This window comes from Balaenoptera ricei, chromosome 4, assembly GCF_028023285.1.
Source record: "Balaenoptera ricei isolate mBalRic1 chromosome 4, mBalRic1.hap2, whole genome shotgun sequence".
In the NCBI taxonomy this organism is placed as follows: domain Eukaryota; kingdom Metazoa; phylum Chordata; class Mammalia; order Artiodactyla; family Balaenopteridae; genus Balaenoptera; species Balaenoptera ricei.
In genome coordinates, this window is record NC_082642.1 from 30,422,292 (window position 1) to 30,441,108 (window position 18,817).

Consider the following 18,817-nt stretch of genomic DNA (forward strand, 5'->3'; position numbering starts at 1 on the left):
TATGGCCTTTATTATGTTGAGGTAGGTTCTCTCTGTGCCCACTTTCTGGAGAGTTTTTGTCATAAATGGGTATTGAATTTTGTCAGAAGCTTTTTCTGCATCTATTGAGATGATCATATGGTTTTTATTCTTCAATTTGTTAATGTGTTGTATCACACTGATTGATTTGTGGATATTGAAGAATCCTTGCATCTTGGGATAAATTCCACTTGATCATGGTGTATGATCCTTTTACTGTATTGTTGGATTCGGTTTGCTAGTATTTTGTTGAGGATTTTTGCGTCCATGTTCTTCAGTGATACTGGCCTGTAATTTACTTTTTTGTGTGGTATCTTTGTCTGGTTTTGGAATCAGTGTGATGGTGGCCTCATAGAATGAGCTTGGGAGTGTTCCTTCCTCAGCAATTTTTTGGAATAGTTTGAAAGAATAGGTGTTAACTCCTCTCTAAATGTTTGATAGAATTCACCTGTGAAGCCATCTGGTCCTGGACTTTTGTTTGTTGGGAGTTTTTAAAATCACAGTTTCAATTTCAGTACTTATGATTGGTCTGCTCATATTTTCTATTTCTTCCTGGTTCAGTCTTGGAAGATTGTACCTTGCTAAGCATTTGTCCATTTCTTCGTGGTTGTCATATAGTTGTGTGTAGTAGTCTCTTATGATCCTTTGTATTTCTGTGGTGTCAGTTGCAACTTCTTTTTCATTTCTATTTTTATTGATTTGAGTCCTCCCGCTTTTTTTCTTGATGAATCTGGCTAAAGGTTTGTCAGTTTTGTTTATCTTTTCAAAGAATAAGCTTTTAGTTTCATTGATCTTATCTATTGATTTCTTTATCTCTATTTCATTTATTTCTGCTCTGATCTTTATGGTTTCTTTCCTTCTGCTAACTTTGGGTTTTGTTTGTTCTTCTTTCTCTAGTTGCATTAGTTGTAAGGTTAGGTTGTTTATTTGAGATTATTATGTTTCCTGAAGTAAGATTGTATGGCTATAAAGTTCCCTCTTAGAACTGATTTTGCTGCGTCCCATAGGTTTTGGATCATCATGCTTTCGTTTTCATTTATCTCTTGGTATTTTTTTATTTCCTCTGATTTCTTCAGTGATCCACTGGTTGTTTAGTATTGATAGCATATTGTTTAGCCTCTACATGTTTGTGTTTTTTTTTTTTTTTTTTAAATATTTTATTTATTTATTTATTTTTGGCTGCGTTGGGTCTTCGTTTCTGTGCGAGGGCTTTCTCTAGTTGCGGCAAGCGGGGCCACTCTTCATCGCGGTGCGCGGGCCTCTCACCGTTGCGGCCTCTCTTGTTGCGGAGCACAGGCTCCAGACGCGCAGGCTCAGTAGTTGTGGCTCACGGGCCTAGTTGCTCCGCGGCATGTGGGATCCTCCCAGACCAGGGCTCGAACCCGTGTCCCCTGCATTAGCAGGCAAACTCTCAACCACTGCGCCACCAGGGAAGCCCCATGTTTGTGTTTTTTACAGGTTTTTTCTTGTAGTTGATTTCTAATCTCGTAGTGTTGTCATTGGAAAAGATGCTTGATATGATTTCAATTTTTAAAATTTACTGTGGCTCACTTTGTGGCCCAGCATGTGATCAATCCTGGAGAATGTTCCATGTGTACTTGAAAGGAATATATACTCTGTTACTTTTGGATAATGCTCTAAAAATAGCAATTAAGTCCATCTGGTCTAATGTGTCATTTAAGACCTGTGTTTCCTTATTGATTTTCTGTCTGATGATCTGTCCATTGATGCAAGTGGGTTGTTAAAGTCCCCTACTATTATTGTGTTACTGTTAATTTCTCCTTTTATGGCTGTTAGCATTTGCCTTATATGTTGAGGTGCTCCTATGTTGGGTGCATATATATTTACAATTCTTCCATATTCTTGTTAGATTGATCCCTTCATCATTATGCAGTGTCCTCCTTTGTCTCTTGTAGCAGTCTTTATTTTAAAGTCTATTTTTGCCTGATATGAGTATTGCTACTGCAGCTTTCTTTTGATTTCCATTTGCACGGAATTCCTTTTCTGATCACCTCACTTTCAGTCTGTATGTGTCCCTAGGTCTGATGTGGGTCTCTTGTAGACAGCATATATACGGGTCTTGTTTTTGTGTCCATTCAGCAAGTCTGTGTCTTTTGGTTGGAGCATTTAATCCGTTTACATTTAAGGTAATTATCGATATGTATGTTCTTATCATCATTTTGTTAATTGTTTTGGATTTGTTTTTGTAGGTCTTTTTTCTGCCTGTCCTCTTTTGTTCTCTTCTCTTGTGATTTGATGACTAATTTTAGTGTTGTGTTCGGATTCCTTTTTCTTTTTTGTGTATCTATTGTAGATTTTTGGTTTGCAGTTCCCATGAGGTTTTGATATAGCAGTCTATATATAAACAAGATTGTTTTAAGTTACTGGTCTTTTAATTTCAAATGCATTTCCAGTATCCTGCATTTGTACTCTCCTCTTCTCACAATTGCTGGTTTTGATATCATATTTGTGTGTGGACGATTTCCTACCTTTACTGTATGTTTGCCTTTACTGGTGAGCTTTTCTGTTCATAATTTTCTTGTTTCTAGTTGTGGCCTTTTCTTTTCTACTTAGAGACGTACCTGTAGCATTTTTTGCAAATCTGGTCTGGTGGTGCTGAATTCTCTTAGCTTTTGCTTGTCTGTAAAGATTTTGATTTCTCCATTGAATCTGAATGAGAGCCTTGCTGGGTAGAGTTTTCTTGGTTGTAGGTTCTTACCATCCATCACTTTAAATATATTGTGCCACTCCCTTCTGGCTTGCAGAGTTTCTGCTGAAAAATCAGCTGATAAACTTATGGGAATTCCCTTGTTGCTTTTAGTATTTTCTATTGCTTTTAATTTGTCAATTTGATTACTATGTGTCTTGGCATGATCCTCCTTGAGTTTATCCTGCCTGGGACTCTCTGCACTTCCTGGACTTGGGTGTCTGTTTCCTCTCCCATGTTAGGGAAGTTTTCAGCTGTCATCTCTTCAAATATTATCTCAGGTTCTTTCTCTCTCTTCTTCTGGGATCCCCATAATGTGAATGTTGTCGTAAAGTTCTCTTAGACTGTCCTCATTTCTTTTCATTGTTTTTTCTTTATTCGGTTCCACAGCAGTGATTTCCACCATTCTGTCTTCCAGCTCAGTTATCCATTCTTCTGCCTCAGTTATTCTGTTATTGATTCCTTCTATTTTTCATTTCAGTTATTGTATTGTTCATCTGTTTGTTCTTTAGATCTTCTAGCTCTTTGTTAAACATTTCTTGTATCTTCTCGATCCTTGTCTCCATTCATTTTCCAGGATCTTGGATCATCTTTATTATCATTACTCTGAACTCTTTTTTTGGGTAGGTTGCCTATCTCCACTTCACTTAGTTGTTCTTCTGGGGTTTTATCTTGTTCCTTCGTCTGGGACATATTCCTCTGCTGTCTCATTTGTCTAACTTTCTGTGATTGCGGTTTCCGTTCTGCAGGCTGCAGGGTTGTAGTTCTTGCTTCTGCTGTCTGCCCACTGGTGGATGAAGCTGGTCTAAGAGGCTTGTGCAGGCTTCCTGATGGGAGGGGCTGGTTCCTGCCCACTGGTGGGTGGAGCTGGGTATTGTCCCTCTGGTGAGCAGGGCTGTGTCAAGGGGTGTGTTTAGCAGGCAGCTGTGGGTTTGGGAAGACTTTAGGCAGCCTGTCTGCTGATGGGTAGGGCTGTGTTCCTGCCCTGTTGTTTGGCCTGAGGTGTCCCAGCACTGGAGCCTACAGGCTGTTGGGTGGGGCCAGGTCTTGGTGAGAAAATGGCTCACAGCATTGAGTACTCCCCAGAAGTACCACCATCAGTATCTTTTTCCCTGCAGTGAGCCACAGCCACCCCTGACCTGAGCAGGAGACCCTCCAATACCAGCACGTAGGTCTGGTCCAACCTGCCATGAGGACACTGCTTTTTCCCCTGGGTCCTGGTGCACACGAGACCTTGTGTGCACCCTCCAAGAGTGGAGTCTCTGTTTCTCCCAGTCCTGTGGAGCTCCTATGATCAAACCCTGCTGGCCTTCAAAGCCAGATGCTCTGGTGGATCCTTCTCCTGATGCCAGACCCCCAAGCTGGGGAGCCTCATGTGGGGCTCAGATCTTTCACTCCTGTGGGAGAACCTCTGTGATATAATTATTTTCCAGTTTGTGGGTCGCCCACCTGGCAGGTATGTGAGATGATTTTATCGTGATTGTGCCCCTCCTACCATCTCATTGTGGTTTCTTCTTTGCTTTGGGGAAGTGGACCCACCTCTTAATGGACAGTGCAACGTGCCTGGATGGGGACAGAAGGCATTGTTGGTGGCCATATTTGCAGTGGCAGAATCTGTGAATGAAGCCGTTTCCCTTAAATGGGTGTGGGAGACTTTGTGAGGCTTGTCCTTACGGGATGATAAAGTCATAAGATCCCACTTCTTGTGCTCCCACTAGATTGCCAGCCTCCTCCACCTTCATGTAATTGTGTTCTGTCATACAGTATATAGCATCTTACATCTCTGTGACTTCTACCCACTGATTACACTGATGCCCTCAAAGTGGCACAGATGTACCCTATTCCTTCTCCTTCAGCATCCCTGCAAATACTTGGGCACTGTTGTATCTTCTCTCAAACCCCCGAGATTCAGGATGAGGTGGCTTCTGGTGCCTTCCCCATTGGGTCCCTTCATTTTCTGAAGGCTCTGGCTTGTCAGTGCCTTGTCAGTGCTTGTCAGTGTCATAAGATGGGACAACCAGGATTACCCCCACACTTCAAATGCCTGGTGGGCTAACCCTCCCAGAATGAGACTTGGCAGTCTGATTTTGCTCAAGTCTGAAAACCATCTTACTATTAATATAGGCCAAAATTATGTTGGATTTTATAGCACCTGTGTCCTATCATGGACTTAAATGAAGCTTATTACAACCCAAGATGATTTCCAGAACTGCTGCCAAGCAAGCGCTCCCTATACTGTGTCACTCCACCCTCAGAGAAAAACTAGAGATTAAACCCTGAAAGTAATTAGAGATTTGTTCTCTTTAGGAACATAAGACTTCTGCCAAAAATAAATAATTAAACCAGATAGTTTTTGCACCTGTTAAGGCATTAATCTTTCAAAATTTTATGTATGTATGTATGTAATTGAAAAATAGTTGATTACAATGTTGAGTTAATTTCTGCTGTACAGCAAAGTGATTCAGTTATACATATATATATATATATATATATATATATATATATATACACACACATTCTTTTTTATATTCTTTTCCAATATGGTTTATAACAGGATATTGAATATAATTCTCTGTGCTATACAGTAGGACCTTGTTGTTTATCCATTCTGTATATAATAGTTTTTATCTGCTAATCCCAAACTCCCACTCCATCCCTCCCCTACCCCCCTTCCCCCTTTGCCACCACAAGTATGTTCTCTGTGACTGTGAGTCTGTTTCTGTTTTGTAGATAAGTTCATTTGTGTCCTATTTTAGATTCTACATATAAATGATACCATACGGTGTTTGCCTTTCTCTTTCTGACTTACTTCACTTAGTATGATAATCTCTAAGTCCATGCATGAGCTGCAAATGGCATTATTTCATTCTTTTTTATGGCTGCATAGCATTCCATTTTATATATGTACTACATCTTCTTTATCCATTCATCTGTCGATGGACATTTAGATTGTTTTCGTATCTTGGTTATTGTGAATAGTGCTACTGTGAACATAGGGATGTATGTATCTTTTTGAATTATAGTTTTGTCCTGATATATGCCCAGGAGCAGGATTGCTGGATCATATGGTAGTTCTATTTTTAATTTTTTGAGGAAACTCCATACTGTTTTCCACAGTAGCTGCAGCAACTTACCTTCCCACCAACAGTGTAGGAGGGTTCCCTTTTCTCTACACCCTCTCTAGCATTTGTTATTTGTAGACATTTTAAAGATGGCCATTCTGCCTGGTGTGAGGTGATACCTCATTGTAGTTTTGATTTGCATTTCTATAGTAATTAGTGATGTTGAGCATCTTTTCTTGTGCCTGTTGTCCCTCTGTATGTCATCTGGAGAAATGTCTATTTAGGTCTTCTGCCCATTTTTTAGTTGGGTTGTTTGTTTTTTTGTTGTTGAGTTGTATGAGCTGTTTGTATATTTTGGAAATTAAGCCCTTGTCGGTCGCATCATTTGCAAATATCTTATCCCAGTCTGTAGCTTGTCTTTTCATTTTGTTTATGGTTTCCTTTTCTGTACAGAAGCTTGTAAGTTTGATTAGCTCCCATTTGTTTATTTTTGCTTTTATTTCTATTACCTTGGGAGACAGACCTAAGAAAACATTGGTGTGATTTATGTCAGAGAATGTTTTGCCGATATTCTTTTGTAAGAGTTTTATGGTGTCATATCTTACATTCAAGTCTTTAAGCCATTTTACGTTTATTTTTGTGTATGGTGTGAGGATGTGTTTTAACTTCATTGCTTTACATGCAGCGGCCCAACTTTCCCAGCACCACTTGCTGAAAAGACTGTCTGTTCTCCATTGTATATTCTTGCCTCCTTTGTTCAAGATTAATTGACCGTATGTGCGGGGGTTTATTTCTGGGGGTTTGTGTTCTGTTCCATTGATCCAAATGTCTGTTTTTGTGCCATTACCATGATTTTTTGATCACTGTAGCTTTGTAGTATTGTCTGAAGTCTGGGAGGGTCATGCCTTCTGCTTTTTCTTTTTCCTCATGATTGCTTTGGCAATTCTGCATTTTTTATTGTTCCATATAAATTTTAGGCTTATATGTTCTAGTTCTGTAATTTGATAGGGATCACATTAAATCTGTAGATTGCTTTGGATAGTATGGCCATTTAAACAATATTAATTCTTCTAATCCAAGAGTATGGATATCTTTCCATTTCTTTGAATCATCTTCAGTTTCCTTTATTAATGATTTATAGTTCTCAGCATATAAGTCTTTCACCTCCTTGGTGAGGTTTATTCCTAAGTATTTTATTTATATCTTTTTTGATGTATTTTTGAAAGGGATTGTTTACATTCCCTTTCTGATATTTCATTGTTAGTGTAAAGAAATGCAACCAATTTCTGTATGTTAATCTTGTATCCTGCTACTCTGCTGAATTCGTGTATCAGTTCTAATAGTTTTTGTGTGGAGTCTTCAGGGTTTTCTATATAGAGTATCATGTCATCTGCATATAATGACAATTTTACCTCTTCCCTTCCAATTTGGATACCTTTTATTTCTGTTTCTTGTCTGATTGCTGTGGCTAGGACTCCAATACTATGTTGAATAGAAGTGGTGAGAGTGGGCATCCTTGTCTTGTTCCAGATTTTAGCTGGAAGGCTTTCAGCTTTTCACCATTGAGTATTATACTGGATGTGGGTTTGTCATAAATAGCTTTTATTATGTTGAGCTATGTTCCCTCTACACCCACTTTGGTAAGAGTTTTTGTCATGAATGGATGTTGAATTTTATCAAAACAATTTTTTTGCATCATTGAGATGATCATGTGGTTTTTGTCTTTTCTTTTGTTGGTGTGGTGTATCACATTGATTGATTTGTGTATGTTGAACCATCCTTATGAACTTAGGATGAATCCAACTTGGTCATGGTGTATGATCTTTTTTATGTGTTGCTGGATTCAGTTTGCTAATATTTTGTTTGAGAATTTTTGCATCTATATTCTTCAAAGAAACTGGCCTGTAATTTTCTTTTTTTGTAGTGTCCTTCTCTGGTTTTGGTATCAGGGTGATGGTGGCTTCATAAAATGTCTTTGGGAGTATTCCCTCCTCTTCAGTCTTTTGGAAGAGTTTGAGGAGAATTGGTATAATTTCTTCTTTGTATGTTTGGTAGAATTTGCCTGTGAAGCCATCTGGTCCTGGACTTTTGTTTGTAGGGAGTTTTTAAAATTAATGTTTCTATTTCACTTCTAGTGATTGGTCTATTCAAGTTATCAATTTCTTCTTGATCCACTTTTGGTTGGCTGTGTGTTTCTAGAGACTTCTCCATTTCTTCTGGGTTGTTGAATTTGCTGGCATATAATTTTCATAGTATTCTCTTATGGTTTTTTGTATTTCTGTGGTATTGGTTGTTTCTTTTCCTTTTTCAATTCTTATTTTGTTTATTTGGGTCCTCTCTCTTCTCTTCTTGATGAGCCTGGTGAGAGGTTTTTGTTTGTTTGTTTTAATTTATTTATTTTTGGCTGCATTGGGTCTTCATTGCTGCACACAGGCTTTCTCTAGTTGTGGCGAGTGCAGGCTTCTCTTGTTGCGGAGCATGGGCTCAAGGCACGTGGGCTTCAGTAGTTGTGGCACACGGGCTCATAGTTGTGGCTCGTGGGGTTTAGAGCGCAGGTTCAGTAGTTGTGGTGCATGGACTTAGTTGCTCCACGGCATGTGGGATTTCCCAGACCAGGGCTCAAACCCATGTCACCTGCATTGGCAGGTGGACTCTTAACCAGTGTGCTACCAGGGAAGTCCTGAGAGGTTTGTGGTAAGACATTAATCTTGTTTTGTTTTTACCTGAGGTGCAGACTTACCTGGAAGACCTGAAGACTAACATTTGTTTCTGAAAATTACTTTGATAGTCTTAAGTCCCACTCCTTTCCTTTACTGATGCTAATGTCCTTTAGTTACTTCTTTTATTATAGGTGATCTACTATGTTGCCTGTTTTCCTAAAAAGCTCTAATTGACTAAAAGCCATTTCTCTATTTAGTGTGTGAAAACTCCTCAGAGTGGCTCAGAAAATCAAACTACAGTAGCGTTTGTCACTAGGCAGGCTGTCCTTTCTGACCCATTTAAAACACAGTAAAACCTCAGACATTTGGATCCCACTGGTGTGGAATTTGTGATTACTCAGCTAATGTTTAATTATGCAGAGGTGTGCTTGAAAGATTAATGGTGCAAGGGAAGTGCTTACATGGGCGCCATTTTTGCTAGTGTCTTCAGAAGCCTTCCCGCTCCCCATCCTGGCCCTGCTCATCTCCCATCCCCTCGCTCCCACCCCCTCTCCAGCCCTGGTCCTCTACCTGGAATCTCTTGACCTCCTCCGTTTGTGCTTGGCTGGGCTCACCTCTGCTGTCTGGAGACCCTGCTGGCTGCTCCTGAGACCCTCACCCCACTTCTGTGCAGGCGGGCACCTCTCCCTTCCCAGGTCAGGTCTGTAACAGGGAGGGTGGTCACAGTCAGAACTCAGAGGGCTTTGTGACATAGAAGCCAGGTCCCTACGGTGAGGCCCCACAGGCATCATCTGCAGGAGCTGTGGAGTCACAAGTGGAAAACAGTGTCCTCTGCAGCTCCTAGACCTGCTGGAATCCTCTCCTGCCTTCCACTGAGGCTCAGCTCAGACCCTACACCTTCTCCCTGGGGCTGCCTGGGGGGCCCCACCTTCCATCAGTGTTGAACGAAACGTAAAGTTTTTTCTCAGGAGAAAGGCAGAGGTTAGGAGCTGCGTCCCCAGGTCCCCTTGCTGTTCCTCACGCTCTCAGACCCTCTCATGAACCTCTAAGTGCTGGGGTGGGAGTCAGGGGAGGGAGGGCAGCCTTCCTGCCGCAGTGATGTGAGTTTGTTTTCAGTTCACATTCACACCCTTCATACACATGAAGCAACGTGAGGGGGGTGGGCACACAACAGAAAAAATAGTGAAACATTTAAAACGAATCTTTTCCTGTGGAAAAGCTCGTGCCACCATCTCTGTTGCTCTAGCTTTAGGTGACGATGATTGGGGGGTCTTTTTTGAGTGGAAGGTTTATTGAGACCTCAGTGGGATGAAGGCCTGATGAGCCATGTGGGGGGCTTCCTGACTCTGGTTAATTCATCAGCTACCCCCCAGGACCCCTCGCAGGGCACTGTCAGAGTGTGGTAGGTGGCGGTTTAGAACCGGTAGTCGAGATTCCCATTCATTCTGTTGCCCACTCTTTTGTCACTCAACAAAAACTTGAAATCTAGATTTCTGCCCCTGTATTTAATCACAGGAAGAGTGCATTTTCTGCATCAGTGGTGATGTGCTGAGTGCACTTAAAATGTCATCACTCTTCCATTCTGCTGGCTTTAAAGTGTCACATGTAACATGCAGGAGCTCAACTCCCTATAGTTTGGGCCCCTGGTTTAGTTTATCCAGAAAGAAAACAAAACACACACAGAAAGTTGTGTGTGTTTAAGTATAATTTGCCATGTAGACTCTGCCTTGGGTGAGGCCGTTGGTCTCTCCAAATTGTATCCTCAGCTACACAGTGGGGATGGTAATCGCACCCCTCTTGCAGAATTGAGAGACTGTCATGAGAATAATCTTTGTAAAGGGCTTAATTCAGTGTCTGGCACACAGTAGTCACTCAATAAATGGTGGCTATTGTTCCCAGTAGGCTTTGCTGGTATACATTCCTACATGCCTAATTTGACATGTCATAGGCTCTGTGGTTTCAAATTTTGGACTCTAATCACACTTGCAGTCCTTCTGTTTGACTTTGAGTGGTGGCTGTACGAGTTAGAACATATTGGTTTCCATAGCCCTCTTAAAGGAGGTTTATGCTTTTGGCCTGTGATCCTGAATACTCATGAAATACTGAATTGAAGTGTATTCAGTTTGTATATGAGTCTTGCATCGCCCAGAAGAGTGACTAACCACAAAATATTTACTAAGAAGTACTCTGTTTGTGACCACATACTATTAATATTCCAGTTAAATAACAGTGAAGAAGCTGTAACTTCCTGTCAACCTGGCTTTTGTTTTCCGGCCATGAGATTGTGTTAAGGTTTTACAAGTTCAGTTCTTGGCTTTTGGTTGCAGAAAACGCTCGGGGGAGACGGCAGAGGAACCCTAGACCAGCATGCGTCAACTCAGAGTGGCGCTGAGGGGACCTGCAGCTCGTGGACACTCGTGGGGTGACGGGAAGATAACTTGATAAACAGCTTGCATCTCAAGCTGCTGAGCAAGGCCCAGCATGCAGTCGGTGTGAGGCCCACTGGGGGGGGTGACAGTCTGTCTTGGTCTGGGCCTGGCACCCCTTTTCATTTAGCCCAGAGTCAGTGTCATCTTGTGGGGGAGCAGAGGTGTTAGTGCTAGCAAATGCAAGTTTGTGTGCCCAACGCACAGTGAGGCCAAACAGTACCAAAACATCGGAGTTTGGTGCAGAGAAAGGTTTATTGCAGGTTTATTGCAAGGAGACGGGTGGCTCATACCCCCAAAACCCTGAACTCCCCAAAGGGATTCAGCAAAGCATATTTAAAGGCCAGGTGAGGGAAGGGGGTCACAGGGCACGTGACCAGCTCCTGCACAATTCTCTGATTGGTTGATGGTGAGGTAACAGGGCAGTGTAACAGGCGTCAACATTGTCAGTCCTTAGGCTCCAGGAGGCCTGAGGGCTACATGTTCATGGTCATCAAGTAGTTAACATCTTCCATTTGGTAGGGGGGTGTGGTTTCACATCTGTGAAACAACTCAGGAAATGTGCACCAGATACTGTTATCTAGGTACTTCAGAGAGGAGCTAAAGCAGAGGAGATGGGGGAAGGGCCTGCCCTGGCAAGACCACATAGGGTCCTGCTTGGTTCCAATTCCCCCCTTTTCTTTGATACTTCTCAATCCTGAGGAGGACAGGTGGTGGACAAGAAAAGAAATAAAGTTTTAGTTAAGGAGGTTAATCATAAACTTGACAGAGGAACCCACAGGGTCCTGTCACCAGCAGACACTGCTTTGAGAATCAGTCTGACACAGCTCAGAAAATTCAAGTTCTTGGCAATAAAGGAGTGTGCTCGAACTCACATCCACAATGGCCACCCAATTTTACCTTGGATGTCTGAACCAAAGCTATTCCATTTTGACTTTCAAATGCATTTTTCTCCTTAATGGCCAAAGCAGATGTCACTGTTAATGATTTTAGTGCTTTTCTAGACATGAAGAGATGCAAGAATTTGGGTCATAAAATCTTTTCCTGAAAGTATCTAACTATCTGAAGGTCTGTTCTGTCAGCTTTTCTCAGAGCACTAAGTGCGTCATTCCTGATCTCCACCCTGACCTCCTTTCAGGGGGTGTTGAAGGTCAGTGACTGGAGTGGCTTGTGACTTAATCCTTGTAGAGGCAGATGGCAAGTGCCAATTTTTAGTTGGCAGTGCTCCCTCATGGTCATAAATTCGAACATGATTTGGGAAGCATTTCATGATCATTTCATCCCATAATGTTAGGAATACCCATTAGTAGGTCAGGCGAGGATTTCATTGATAAGCCACTCAATGTGCTATTACTGGACTAGGCCTTATTAACAGTAGTTAAAAGTCTCTGGACCACCTGTTTTACTAGTCTGTTATGATCTAGGAAAAAATTCCTTCTTGTTGCTTCTTCCTATATCTAGAGTTGCACTATTACAATCATTGATCTTATATAGAACTTTATATCTGGTCAGCTGTTTCAAGTCGCCTAGTCATCATTATTTTATCAGAGGCTCTTGTATTTGGTAATACAAGAAACAACAATTCTGTAAAACAGGCAATATACAAATACTATAGCTAGTAGTATTAGTAAGGTCATAAGTTGGCACAAATATCTCCTGGTTTCAGCCAGACTCCAGGAGGGGATGTGTTACTTTCTTCTTTCCTGTGGCCATTCACAGGTGGACTGGGTCAGGATGTTCCCTGTGAGCTGAACAAAGGTATTTTAGTTTAACATTCAAGCATGGGGACAGTGTTCCCTGAGATGGACCATTATGTATACTTTAAGCGATAGGCAACATCCCTTTAGTGATTAAGTGGTAGCAAAAGCAGTAGAATACAAAGATTAAAGTAAAAGAAATGGATCTAATATGGAGTCAGATTTGTTATTCCCTATTACAGTTCCCCACTGTCAGTGTCCATTCCACAGTCGTGTGGGAAAGGGGTGACGACTGCTCTGGCTACTTCCTGCTGAACAGGAGCATTGATGGGTGATTATGGAATGGAACTGATCAGCTTTCGGCAGGGAATATTCCTTAGAATCTTTAGTAAATAGTACAATTCTCTTTCCTTTTTTATCTACAATTATTTGAACCTGATGAAACCCTTTATTTAGCCCTTTTGTTGTCTAATTTGTCATTGGACTTGGGCTTTTGGTTCCAGTTCCTATACATAGCTATTCATTTTAACTTTCTGACTGTCATAACTACACTAGATTCCTGTCCTGTTCAGGTGAACAAGATCAAACAAGTAGGTTGACTCACCTTCTCCAGCTATAGTGAAATTGCAATCTCAATACTTATCTTTTTGAAGAGCAACCTTAAGTCTTCTAAGGGTTTACAAACCCATTGCTCTCCAGGCCTTTCAGGCGTTGGGCCATTTTCTGATGACAGTGGTGCTGCTTTAATCCCAGTGTGATGAATTCATGGCTTTACTCTGGCTAACTTGACAGATGAGTTTGTGGTAGGTAATACCACATGTGGTCCTGTCCACCTTGCAGTCAGCTGATGTTCAGGCACTTTACCTTTATAGGCTTTAAGGAGGACTTGGTCTCCAGGTCAGAAAGGATGTAAGGCTACTTCAGTTAGATAGGCAGACCTGTGGGAGGCAAACTCATGAACAGAGGTTAGTGTAGTGCCCAAAGTTTTAATGTAATTAGCAACAGCTAGGTCTTTCAGAGCATTTATAGATTCTCCCACATGGGCAGACACCTGGAATGGCCTACCATACAATATTTCAAAGGGGCTTAATTTAAGTCTCCTTTTGGGAGCCATTCTGATCTGTAGTAGGGCAATTGACAAGGCCTTAATCCCAAGTTAAATTAGTCTCTTGACACATTTTAGCAATGCTCCTTCCAGTATGTATAATCTCTGGCTACAGGTCATGGGGCATCTGATATTTATCCAAAGGTAGATGATTGGGATAAGTTTCAGAAATAAACTTAAGAGTGTCCTTCTTAATAATGCAATTAAACTTTACAATTATGTAGCATTACAACAAGGAACTGTCTAGGAAGTGAGTCTTAGACAATAAATGCAGACCTCAATTAACAGAGTCAGAATTTGATATCTACTGAAATGTAATCTCTTTCTCTCTAAAAATTACCCTCATTTTTCATCAAATATAGCCAAATTAAGATTTGTTTGTTTGCAAAATGAGTCTGGTTAATTGATCATATTGGCTCCTTTCAATTGGCTGTGTTGGAATTTTTCGTAAGGAGTCTGAGACTGAAATTTTAAAAGCCCTCTGAGGGCCAGGAAAGCCACGCCAAGGGCTTTTCATAGATTTTGCCTTACAGATGTAGGTGAATTCCTCACTTTTTGAGGTCCCCAAAGTACCTCGAGATTTTTGCACCTGTTAGGAAGTATCCTTCCTAATTTACCTGATAAAGCTGCTGGGAACCTAAGAGTTTCCAATATCTGGAGGGATCAGGTAGAGAGAAAAAATAAATGTTTCAATTGTGTTTACAAAGGTAAAATCTACCAAACTGCTGTAAGTCATAATTAGCTTAAGGGGAAAGGTTTCCTTAAAACCAAAAAATTATAACCATATTCACCAGTTTACCAGTCTTATATAATTAATTCTTTTTTACTAACAGTTTTATGAAATCAGAGTTGCCATTAGACTTTTAAAATCTAGTTTAGCAGTATGATTGTCAAAAAGTCCTTTCTATGACTCTTCTTAGAGATGAAGCATTTTGCAAAGCATCAGCATAACTGTCTCTGAATGATAAAGGACTTAAAAAGGCAAGGTTAGAGATCTGATTATAATGCTTTTTGACAAAGAAGCTTAATGAAGTTGTGACATACAGCATTTTAACCTGTGTACTGGCTTAAGTGATTTACTTTCTAACTGTGACTTTCTCTTTCCTATAACTTCTTGCTTCTTTTCTATTTAAAGACCTTTTAATATTTCCTGTAGGATAGGTTTAGTATTGCTGTATTCTTTTAGTTTTTGCTTATCTGAGAAATTATTTCTCTCTTTTTCTATTTTAAATGGTAATCTTGCTGGTGGATTCTAGGTTGCAGATTTTTTCCCTTCCAGGATTTTGAATATATCTTGTCACTCCCTTCTGGCCTGCAATGTTTCTGTAGAGAAATCAGCTGATAGCCTTATGGGGGTTCCCTTGTAATTAAGTCTTTGTTTTTCTCTTGCTGCCTTCAGAAACCTCTCTTTATCTTTAACTTTTGCTATTTTAATTATAGTATGTCTTGGTGTAGGTCGGGTTTGGGTTTATCTTGTTTGGAACCCTCTGTGCTTCCTGTACCTGGATATCTGTTTCCTTCTTTAGGTTTGGGAAGTTTTCAGCCATAATTTCTTCAATTGCATTTTCAATCCCCCTTTCTCTTTCTTCTCCTTCTGGAATCCCTATTACGCATAGATTGGCATGCTTTATATTAGTATTCCATAGGTCTCTTATATTGCTTTCATTTTTTTTTTCTTTCAATTTGCCTTTCTCTCTGCTGTTCTGATTGGGTGATTTCCACTATTCTATCTTCCAGATCATTTATTCATTCTTCTGCATTATTCATTCTGTCATTCATTGCCTTTAGCTCAGCTTTCATCTCGGCGAATGAGTTTCCTAATTTTTCTTGGTTCCTCTTTATAGTTTCTACCTCCTTTTTACAGTAATCTGCATTCCTATCAATAGGCCTTGTTAATTTCTTCAGTATTTTCATTATCTCCATTTTGAACTCAGTGTCTATTAGACCGAAGAGGTCTGTTTCATTGTTCTTTTGGGGGAATTCTCTTGACCTTTTAATTGGGAGTGGTTCCTCTGCTTCTTCATCTTACTTATGTTTCTCTTACTCTGTGAGTTTAGGAGAAACAATTATCTACTGTGGTCTTGGAGGGCTGCTTTTATGTGGGAGCGTCCCTGTATAGCCTGCATGGGTTTAATATTTTTGGTGCGAGGGCTGTTTTTAGTACGGATGTCTGTGACCTCTTTCCTTAGCGTGTGCTGGCTGTTTGTGCTTGACAGGTGGTGGTGTGGTGACCAGAGCCTGCACTGGGTTGCTCTATGGTTGTCGCTGCCCCGTCAGTGACAGTTGTTGGAGCAGAAGCCCCCCAATCTGATTCTGAGCTGCAGAGTGGGATAGGTGGGATTGGAGCGCTCCCTCTGGAGAGGAGCCGCTGAGTATTGCTTCGCCAGAGCTGTCCACCCAGGAGTGTGCTCTGTGGTGTCGCCTGGCTGGGCTCACAAAGTACTCCGCTGTCGGCACTGCCCTCGGCCCCACCTCCGCTGCGCGGATGCAGGCAGTTGGCCCCGGTGACCCTCAGGCACTGTGCTCACAAAGCCAACGGCACAGATCCCGACACGCCAGTCCACTGAAGGCGGGTACCAGGAGCACAGCAGTCACGCACCTGGGCTCGCCGTGGGAGCCTTGGAAACAGCCCAGGCTCTGCCTCCGTGTGTGCTCCCACCAAGCCCACAGCTGCTAAGGCCAGACCCACCCCCGCCACAGTGCACCTGCTGTCCCGCTCCCAGAGCTCATAGCGGCAGCACCAAGAAAGAGGCTGCTAAGGGGCAGGCCCCGCCCCTCCCTTCACTCGCCCCTTAGCAGTGGTGCTTCGCTTCTGTGGCAGGCCCGGGCTTCTTCCACGTACACCCCTGGTTGCCACCCGTACCACACTCCAGGCCCTGCAGGCTGTCTCTGTGCGGCCAGCCCCAGTCCTCTCCCTGGGTCTGTCCTCTGAAGCCTGAGGTTCAGCACCCAGCCCCTGCACGTACCAGCAGGTGAGTGTCTTGGGCTGGGGATTGCAGCAAGGTAGCTCGGATCCTCTGTGCCGGTCTCTCTCTTTTCTGCCTGCTGCTGACTGCTGCGTTCTCCTCCGAGCCTCTGAAGCTCCCTTTCTGTCCCAGCTGATATCCCCGCTGGTGAGGGGGCTTCTCAGGGTGCAGGACTCTTTCCTCTTTTCCAGCTCCTTCCCAGGGACGCAGGTCCCATCCCTATTCCTTTTTAAAAAATCTTTCATCCTACCCGGTTCTGTGGAGATATTTCTATACACCTCTGGGTGTCTGATATCTTGCGCCAGTGTTCAGTAGGTACTCTGTGAGAATTGTTCCACACGTGGATGTATTTTTGACGTGTTTGTGGGAGGAGGTGAGCTCCACGTCCTTCTATTCTGCCATGTTGGTTCCTCCCCCAACATTTTAAGATAACAACTAAAATTATAACATTATACCGGGACATATCCAAATTTCAGAAGCTTTATATAATTTCTAGAATGTCTATATTAAAAACATTTATCCATACCGTATAATCTGAGGAGGCTTATCACTCATTTGACAATGCTTCCCATGTAATTTAACATACCAAACAATCATAGTTAGTTTAATATTTTTCTCTGAGATGCCTTAGGGGCTCTCCAAAGCATCCCAAAGTTAGCTGGAGGTCAAAATTTTTTAATTAATTAAAATTTGATATTTGGGAAGTTTGTCAAAAAGTTTCAAAACACTTGGTCAAATAAGATCATAGGTCATTGTGAGACAATACTTATTCCTTAACCAAAATGAGAAGAGATCCCAAAAGCGAATACAGATCACTTAAAGGCACAGAAACTCAATCTGTTATCAATGGCAGCATTCCAGGAAAACTTTGTCCTCTTACCAGTGAGAGAAAAAAATCTAGTCTTGCACCAGCTTACTTTTAATAATAAAATTCATTTACTTAAGTTAAATTCAATCTAAACTTAGCCTGTCCTGACCATGCACAAACTCTTTTCTCAGAGTTCCTTTTCTACAAACCTTCCATCACTTTCTGTATCCATATTATTTTGCCCCTTAATTCTCCCATCTAGAAACAACCAGATGAACTTCCATCATTTAACTTAATTTAGCACAACTCTAAAATTTCACGTTACCAAATATCTGGAGAGATCATTTACATCTCAAAGGCACAGGAAAAGAAATGCAAATTTCTCTTCTAACTAACTACTTATATAAAACCCAGCCATCTTGGGCTATTTTTGAACTTTCTTTTTTCCAGTTCCCAAATATCCAGTGCAGTTTAAACAAACAAATGACACTAATAGACAATAATGTATATCATCTGCTCACATTCACAAGCCTCATTTTCAGCAAAACGAGGAAGAAAGAATAGGATTTGGACTCAGGTACCGAGACACTCATTCACATACATCCACACACACCCCCAAGATAAAAGCAATTGCAAAAGACCCACTCTGATACAATAGCTGAGCCATTAGGGGCCATTGTTCTACAGATCTCAGGGAGTATTGAGGCCACACAATGTTTCAAAAAAAATATTTTCTTTCTTTTATGGGAGCACAGCTAAAGATCTCCAAGTTTTGCAAAAACATCCCAGGGGACTATAAGATGGACCAGAGCTCTGATCATCCATCCCTAATTATTCACGATTGGTGTTATCAGATATCACGCAAACAACAGTTCAAATGGGTCTCTCAGGGTCATAGGCCCCCTAGCCACAAAACGGGAGAAACCCAACCAATGTCCCATCAGCGATGAAGCTGAATAAATGACCAAGGCTAGTTCAAAAAAGGGAAAAATCCCAACCAATGCTCCACCACAGGTGAAACCAACACAACAGAGAAGGATACCCTGATGTCGTCACACACGAGCCCAGCCTGTGCAAGCTGGAGCGACTTACCCCCCAGCGACACTGAATGTGGACCACAGCTCCAGACGTTTCTCGGTTCCGAACAGCCTTGTGCTGAGGGGTGGCCAGCGCCTGTCAGGGACAGTCCCTCCGAGATCCCCAGAGCGAAATGTACTCTGGCAGCTGCTGGGCCTCAGGGAAGGGGCTGCCTGTGGCTGGGGTCGACCTGTCACAGGCACAGACTCTTGGCTGGCTCACCAAAATTGCTAGCAAACGCAAGTTTGTGTGCCCGATGCACAGTGAGGCCAAACAATACCAAAACGTCGG

General features: G+C 41.9%; 1 protein-coding gene across 3 annotated transcripts in view; it reads left to right on the top strand.

Moving 5' to 3' along the window:
- The window catches only part of PLCL2 (phospholipase C like 2), a 192,899-nt gene that overhangs the window by 172,261 nt on the left and 1,821 nt on the right, over positions 1-18,817 (top strand). The gene's annotated exons all lie outside the window — the stretch shown is intronic.